General features: G+C 37.2%; 1 long non-coding RNA gene across 1 annotated transcript; it reads left to right on the top strand.

Moving 5' to 3' along the window:
• Positions 1-2,881: 2,881 nt before the first annotated feature.
• LOC124169829 lies at positions 2,882-5,517 on the top strand. Its single transcript, XR_006867244.1, has 3 exons — positions 2,882-2,970; positions 3,513-3,840; positions 5,460-5,517. It is a non-coding gene; the product is annotated as an uncharacterized LOC124169829 (long non-coding RNA).
• The last annotated feature ends 3,688 nt before the right edge of the window (positions 5,518-9,205 follow it).

Genomic DNA, 9,205 nt, shown 5'->3' with positions numbered 1-9,205 from the left:
TTTTATTGATTTATGCCGTAATCTTATTGTCAGCAAAGATGAAATAAAAAAAGGGAAAAGCGCTAATACTATGCATTTTCTGGGGCCATGTTGCAGGTAGAAGGGAGTTTGGCGTGGTCCGTAGGGTCCGTATATTCGCAACCCTTTCCTCGAGTCGCTCACCCTCGCTGACCTCTCTCCTCGACCCTCCGAGTGGGGGACTTCCTCGCGAATTATGATAGCTCTAAATGAAATTTTGACTTTCGCAATTACGAAATGCATAAGAATATTATTGTTTGTATCGTATTTCCATCAATGGTGCGATCGAGCACGTCTTATTTGAACCATGTTTCTGCGAAAAAAATGAACGATTTTGTTACCGTATATGAAAATGTGGCTGTGGAACTTCGTAAAATAGTAACAACGGTTTGGATGGGGTAAGTTAATGGACTGATTGAGTGAGCTTCGATCCATCCATCCACTAAGTATCTCTGCATTTTAAATCTGCGGGTCCCAGCCAAATAGGTGTCTCCCGGGACTTGATCAATTTTTTTTGATTCGTAGACGACGCAAAGAAACAATACAATACAATTTATCCTGACATTTGTATTCCGCTGACACCATAATCTTTTAGTCGGAAACTAAATGGAACTAGGAGAGAATATTTTTATTCTGGGACGGTTATTCCAAAAAGCGACCGATGTAAATACTTAGGGGTGTATTTAATGAAAGATTTAGGGTGGGAGGCAAATGTCGAACATTTAACAAAAAAGGCGTTCAAAATGTTACATTGGGTGATGAGGAATCTAAAGGAAAGTGATCGAACAACAAAGGAAAAGGCGTGTAAGACACTAATCCCGCCGATTTTAGAGTACGCGTCACTAGTTTGGGACCCGAATGAAAAGGGACAAACAGAATCCATGGAGAAGGTGCAAAGAAAGGCAGCAAGGTACGTCATGGGGAAACACAAAAAGACCGAAAGTGTCGGTAAAATGCTGAAAGTACTGGGATGGGACACACTAGAACGAAGAAGAAAAATAAATAGGCTTTGCGGAAGAGTAAATAGGATGCATACCTCCCTATTACTTAATCGTTCTTTCTTGTCTTTGTTGGTAATGCAGAATTAGTTTAGTACTTGCGATATCAGCTTGAAATTTTCAGAGTAAATGGAGTCGAAGGACGGATTGTTAGCAATCGCTTCTCATACCCATGTTTCATTCGTAGAATCCGTTGAAAGATTAACATTGAGTTTTTCTTGTCATTGAGGATTGGTTGACATAGGTACTTAGATGGTTTCCTCTGCATAAATATCTTCATATACACAAATAAACGTAATACATATACTTTGGCGAATAAATAAAAACATACTCACACAATTGTACACACACTCATACGATATACTGTAGCCATAGTATGTTCTTAATGGAAGATTGTCCAAGAACAATAAATATTATTATTACTATTATACGTACATTGGGTGATGAGGAATCTTAAGGAAAGTGATCGAACTACAAAGGAAAAGGCGTATAAGAAATTAATCCGGCCAATTTTAGAGTACGCGTCACAAGTGTGGGACCCGTATGAAAAGGGACAAACAGAATCCATGGAGAAGGTGCAAAGAAAGGCAGCAAGGTACGTCATGGGGAAACACAAAAAGACCGAAAGTGTCGGTAAAATGCTGAAAGTACTGGGATGGGAGACACTAGAACGGAGAAGAAAAATAAATAGCCTTTGCGCACTCTTCCGCACACTGAAAGGGGAAAAGGCATGGGGGGAACTACGAAAGAAGATTGAATACCCCAGCTATATTGGTAGGAATGATCACCAATACAAGATGAAATGCCGGCCGCAAAGGACTGACGTAAAGAAATTCTCGTACCTCAACAGGACGATTACGGAATGGAATAGACTCCCTGCAGAACTGCTTAAGCCCTACCCTAACAGCGCTGCAGCGTAAGGATTTTCAAGAAGAGGTGTAGAGGATTTATATTGGAAAATTAATATCATTGAATTTTAAATATTCACTATCTAGTTTCATTTTGGTAATGTATTTCTCATTTGCAATATTTTTGTTTTTCTTTTTATTTTGTATAAACTGTTACCACCTGGCAAATAGCCAGCTTGTAACTTGTACAATATAATAATAATAATAATAATAATAATATTAAGCTCGTATACACGTATACATTCGTAAAGTTAGACACCCTACGACAAACTTTTGGTGGAGTTAATATGCTGAGATTTTGTTCTAGACCCCAACCTGGTTCTGTGCATCAACATTTTTTTTATACCAAACAACAATAAAAATTCTTTACTTTCCCTTCGCAAACAAAACCTTTGCAATATAAATTATACCTCCGTGTCATAAAAGCTGGCCTTCCGTGCAGAACCAGGGAAACATTGTGATTCCTAAACGACGCAAAGAAAAAAAATACAATATAATATGTTTTAATTTGAAACGAGGAATGTGAAAATAAATCTTGTCGTAATTTTACGCATGAATTGCTTTCAGTTTGTTCTGAATCCAAATTTAAAAATAGCCAAAGTAAATGTAATAGAACACAAAGCAGCGAATTTATGCAGCGATAGCGCAGGCTTAAAATTGAATTAATGGCGTTAATGTGTAGAGGGTGGTTCCCTGAGTCACTTTCCCCACCCTCGTCCTCTCCGACGGTCTTTCCCTACCTCTCCTCAACCACCAACTCAATCCCTGCTGTGCTATGAGGCCCAACGACGGACGTCTACACCGAAACTCACCCGTCAAAACTCATGCAGTGCGACTCAAAAGCAGGTCAGCACTTTAACTCTGCCTTGGGATATTCATGCAGGGCAACACTCCCTACATTCCTTAGTAATACCCCATCCTCCAATAGCAAGCAGTGAACCGTTTTCGATTTTTCATCGTAGTCCTCATTCCGTTTAAGTGAAGTCCGAGTCTCACAGCTGTTCGTTTGGTGTTGAGAATTGGATGGTCTGTTTGCTGAAGTGGAGGTATGTCTTTACCTGATAATTATTATGCCATGCTGTTTCTACATATTAAATCATTACGTTTTACACTTCAGGTATAAAATTACAATATACATTTTGGCATTGAGGTATAGGTAGTCGAATCAAAAGCAGTTTTTGCAACCCGTATTTTTGGGGTTTGATTCTCTAAACTATGTATCAGGGGTTGGTTATGCGATAAATTACTCCAATCAATTTTATGTAGGAATGCATGGGCTGAAATGTAGGTGAAGATTTACATCCTAACCACCCATATTTCACGAAAGTATGGTCAGAATATAGTATATCTTTTAACTTGTTTCACAATTTCGTACAGTTTTCCTTTAATTAAAGCTTTTCAGAGATAAGCATGAACTTAGAAAGCTAATCTATTAAAAAAGAAAAGGTTTTAAAGAATGGCTACAATTTCCATGTAATACATGCATTTCCGTTGCCACCATTCCTTCTTTCCTATAATTGGATGTATAGTGTCGTCGGTGCAATTTATTTGTTGGGTTATAGCTTTATGACCACTTCTTATTTTCCAGGTTTAACGAGAAAGGAGTGAGTGATACAAGTAATCCAAATTTATCCACCCGATTGGATACAGGCTTAAAAAAAGGCTTCCATCGTTCCCTTTCAAGCAGTCAGCCACGTAGTCCCAAGGAAATAATGTGAATATTTATACTGTGTTAACCAATGGTAGAAGTCAGTGCTCAACTTTCTATACTGTGAAGTGAAAGTGTCCAGTTTGTACGGAAAAATTCATGGTCAGTTGTGTGTTGATTGCGAAGTGATGGTGAATGTGTGTATTTTGTGGAATCGCCGATGGACAGCTGAGCTCTGCCGCCGATGAACATGTCATCGAATCGAAAGGTAGGGAGTCTTCTCCTCCTGCACTCAATGTGAAGCTTAAACGTAGTTAGAGACTATTATTTGAAACCAAACTAGATATTGCACACATTTTTATTCTGGCGAGCATTTGAATAATTTTACACTGAAGGGCGTTTTTTGAAAATTTAAAAATTTCTGTGATATTTGGCTTCATAGCGTGATTTTGTTGTAACGTGGGTTAGAATTGAAAAAATTACAATTCTAAAATTATATTATTAGATATAAAATGCAATACTTTCCCTCATTATTCGCCGTGAAAAAAAAACAAATTGCAATAAGTTCTACGCTTTGAAATGCGGTGCCATGGGATAAGTAATAACCTTCGAAACCTCCGAAATCATTTATTTTAACTACTTTTAGAATCATGTAAGTTAACTACTTACTACCGCTAGTTAGTTAAACTAAAAAATCGGGCAATTCTTTAAGTCTAAAAGCATACCGAGTTGACATGAGTTCAGTGAAATCGGGTGGCGGAGAATGGAACTGAATCACAGAATGAAAATTTTGAGTTAAGGTGAGAAGGGTATTCAGTTTGGGGAAGGAGGAACCTTATCCCCTCTTCCCACTGCGCTCTCGAAACATTGACGTGTTAACCCATGTGAGGCAGTGATGTCTGCCTTCAAGCCCCTGTTTGACCGGGTCTTTGCTCCATTTGACCGACAATAGTGATAGGTGAATGACTTTCTGAGGCTTAACATGGCTTTCCTATGTTTCTCCTTAGTTAAATTATATAAAAGAATGCTGATTATTTTACTTTAGGCAGCATCGTTATAAAAATTTGTATTTTCTGTTTAACCAGGCACTATTGTTTTATTTTGTGTTATCGCGGGGCTGAATTGAAAAAATATAGTAGTCAGATTAGCTCAATTGGTATCAATAGCATATTTATCTCTCAAATTTCTGTGTGGCATTATAAAAACCTGTTGTTGGCTCGACATGGTTTAATTGCGATGCCATGGAATATATCATGACATTCGCAAACCTTAGTACATTTCTTTGCTCTTCAACAGACTGAATACGTACATATCGTCTTACTTAACTTACTTAACGATTAAAAATTAATGGTAGTCTCTTGGAGTTCAACCTACGTGCAAAGCAAGTAACCTGTGTCGAGTGAAGATGAGTGGATATAGAATAGAAAAACTGAATCGTCGAAAGAAAAAAGTGGGTTGACGTGAGAAAGGTATCTAGGGGGGGATGTAGATAAGCTTTCCCCACTACACCGCTAAAACATGAACTCGCAAACATATGTAATGTAGTGATCTTGGTTACCGGGAACACAAGCCATGTCTACTTATTTAAGATCTCGGCTCAATTGATTACTTGGATTTGTTTTCTAAAAATAAAAAAATCATCCCTTTCTTCTTCATGGACTCCACTAAAATTATTAATTTCGGAATGTAAGCCAAATATGAAAACATTTACTGGATGTATTCCTATAAAACGTCTTAGTTTACGTTGGGTCATTCAACAAAGCAAAATTCTCCGTCCGTGTGGCTCATGCTTAAAGGTTTATACATTCAACGGATCTCTTTTCCAATCAATGTTATTATGACTAATGCGAATGATTTATCCAGTACTGAATAGCAAAACCCTTTCAGGCCCAGCCGCGTTCGTGCAAAAGGTGAAAACCATAGCAACGTTCCCATGCAAGCAGACGTTTATTAAAATCCATGAATCCGTTTGATGAGCAGTAAGTAATGGAGAAGTCACTTCAGAGGCGATAACTACGGTATGAAATAGGCTAGCGCTGAAGTTGAAATGATCTAAATAACATCGATACTACTTTTTCTTGCAGTCTGTACGCATTATAATGTCGGAAATTGCAGTAACTTCGATCGTTAAAGGTTTCTCCTGTATTTATGTCTATGCACAGCTTTTCATGGCGCCTAGAATGCAGAATTGTCTCTTAAGGTAACTAAATACTACCAAATTAATATTGTAAGGCAAATAAGTTACTGTAAGATATTTTTTCATGAAAACTGTTCAATTCAGATGTTAGCATGACATTACATACCTCAAAAACGAATCGACGGTGAAGATCACACATGTAGGGAGAAATTGTGTCCATCAGAAGCTCCTTGTATTTTTCTTTATTTATCCCCATTCAAAAGAAAAAGAGTCGATAATGGAGGCTTCACTGTTGCTCGTGATAAATCACTTGGTATTCCATTTCGTATTACGACAGTGGCATCAGCGTACTCAACTCTGCAATGGCTACAGTTTTTTTTAATTTTGAAGGAAACGAATCTGCGAATAAACAGAAAAAAATAAAAATTATTAGGCTGTTATTATATTTCATCCGTGAGTCTTCATTTCAATAACGTTCACTTGAAATACTTATATAATAATTATTCAGACTGAATGGTCTTTTATCATTGCATATTTCATTGGTACTTTCGTATTTGCCATTGGAATTTTGATCTTTCATGCCGTAGAAAGTTCTGTATTGGCACTTAACAGGTTTTAATGTATACGCTTGTACTATTCATAAGATAAGAGATAACTCACTTGTGTCATATGCGAGATTGAATGGAGGAGAGGTATCACGAAAACATCAAATAATACACACGCAGCCGAAATTAATTTAGGAAATCAATACAATATTTTCATGTTATAGAATATAATATGTTATCACCAATATACCACGTAGATGCGAAGGGGAAATAGATGGTATTACCACTGAGCGATAATTACCAGCCTTGAATTAAATGCAAGTAACTTATAGTTAACCTCCTGCAATTTTGAGGTCTTTATGATTAAACCCGCAATGAATTTATGCAGCGATGGCCACACGAAACAGAAGTGGTGATTGCAATTAAGTCTATTTTACAGGGGAGCAATTTCATTCACTAATGCGAACACCGTTCTACTTTATGTGCTAGCAATTACCACATAATGCATTTACTAATGTTCATATAATTCCAAAACTCCGCTTTAGCAAATCGCAATCTCCGCTATCCAATTTTATAGGCAATAATAATTTTACATGCTAAGCCATATTAGAGACGGGTATTTTTTCATTTGTCTAATCTCGAACACTCCATAATTACAATTGTACCAATTGCACATTATAGCTTTGTCATGTCAATTACATGTTCACACGTACCTTAGTCTACACCGCTGCTTATATTCCTCTTATATCTGTTGATAGATCGCCTGTATCGCTCTCTATATCCTCGTTCCTGCGAAATGAAACGGTGACTTCAATGAACGCAAAACGGCTGAAACAGTCCAAAGAAATGTTTTAAACTTGCACAAATATGATTTCATCGAAATGACGGTTGGTGAGGGAATGGCGGTGTGTTGCGGAGGAGGGGTGGGGGAGTGTTGGACTGGAAATAACAGTTGAATGGAGACTCTAAGAAGATCGTTTGACTGCTCGAGCTGTGACTGTTCGATGACGTCTTCTGCACTCAAACCGACCTTCCGATATGTTTGGAACATTCTGGAATATATTTCCACGTGTGCTGTGACCGTTGGCTGATTACGAAATTTTTCGCTACGTATACAGCGCCGCATTTACAACAAATCTTCTTTACTCTCGCAAAAATGGGATATAATTTTTTTAATTACATTGAATACCACTATTTATTAATTCATTTTATTTTATAAAAATTCGAATAGCATAATATATACGATCTTCAGTGGTTTTAAGGCTTCTCATTGGTTTATAAATAAATCGATCGGAATATATCGTGACGTCACAGCAACACGTCATGCGGCTGGGAGTATCAGGATTCCCTCCATTTGGACTTCACTTCGCGTCGAGCTGTCTTGGGGATTAGAGGTGAGTACACAACCCATTCTTTTGGTGATACTTTTCTTACCATTATTAGTGCATTTTCAATTCTTGAGTCGAGGATGAATCGCAAGCACAATTTATTCCGATTTATTAAGAAATCGTTGTAAGAGTGGCTATCATTTTGAAAAACCAATTTATATTGTGCGTTCCGTCTTCACGTTTCTGCATATGATACTATGCGAGGAATGTGCCTGTGTTAAAATTAGCTTATTGTTTTCAATAGTGTCTGTGATAGGGGAACATTTTCAATTCCGTTCCTAATCCACGTTTTTCTTCTCAACACTGAATTTCGTATAAAAATATTTTCTTCTGAGAAAAGTGTTTCGGCTATAGACCAGGGTTCATTGCCTATTTTCTGCCGAAGAGATTTAATGTGAGCATTAATGTATTAATAAACTGTTTCGATCCTCCTATAAAATATTAGTATGTAATAGTTTACGAGTGTAAGACGTGTTACTTCCGTGTCATTGCATTTCGATCTAGACTCTGCATTTGACTAGTGTAGGAGACCTGTGAGCAGTTCTGTTGTTTTTTGTCGAGTTTCACCCTTGATCAATATTATTATCAAATACAACGTTTGCTTTCCTGGACCCATGTTCTCTTTTGCTCTCCGGTAACTTAATTTTATTAATCCGATAACTTGCCATTTCGTTTTTTTACGAAGATCAAACATATGATTATGGAATCACTGTGGCCGTTAACGAGGGGTGCTAAATTTAGGTGCTCAATAGTGTATCATACCTGCCACACTTTTTCATTAGTGATTATGAGCGCACTGTCTTGTCAAAATTCTCACATGGTCAATGGCTTCAGTTGCCAAACATCAACCCTCATTCGACCTTCATGCATTACTTTTTATACTAACACGACAGTGAGTTAATATATTAGTAGTATGTGAAAAGGTATTTCAAAAGCTTTGTATGATATTTAGGTCTGCGTAGTTGCTATTCGCCAATTCAGTTACATGCTGTATTTCTAACTTTTATCGATTGTGCGTTAATTAATAATTAAGTAACCCCTCTATGATTACTAGTACTTGATTTTGATGACCAATGCTTTCTCTACATTAATAAGTAAAATATGTATGCGATCTACAAAAGATATATAACCACTAATTCGGTATTTCCTTTCTTTCGCTTCTAACGAGGTCGTTAACATGAACTCCTGTTATAGCACCACGTTGCACTGCCATCCTTAAACAATGCTTAAGTTAACTATAATCTTTTTGTGCTTCAATATTTTCATCCTCTAATTTGCTTTCATCCTTTTCAGGTTTTCGAGTTATATTAGGGTGGTGAATCTATTCCGTGAAATGGGTGGGGTTTGGCGGGGAGTTGCGATGAGATTTCATGGATGGGGACGTCAGGGAAAATATGGTAAGTCAATATTCCTGTCTTTTAAGATATTTTATGTATCTTTAAGTATTCTGATACACTGATCTTGTTTTCCTTATTACGTGAATTTTTAGCAGCAGGCTATCAAACCCCTAAATAGCTCGGTGAGCGTAATTTCTTCTGGCATAATAATTATGACTAAGACGAT

This window comes from Ischnura elegans, chromosome 12, assembly GCF_921293095.1.
Source record: "Ischnura elegans chromosome 12, ioIscEleg1.1, whole genome shotgun sequence".
NCBI classification, from domain to species: Eukaryota; Metazoa; Arthropoda; class Insecta; order Odonata; family Coenagrionidae; genus Ischnura; species Ischnura elegans.
This window is presented reverse-complemented; position numbering and strand designations above follow the sequence as displayed.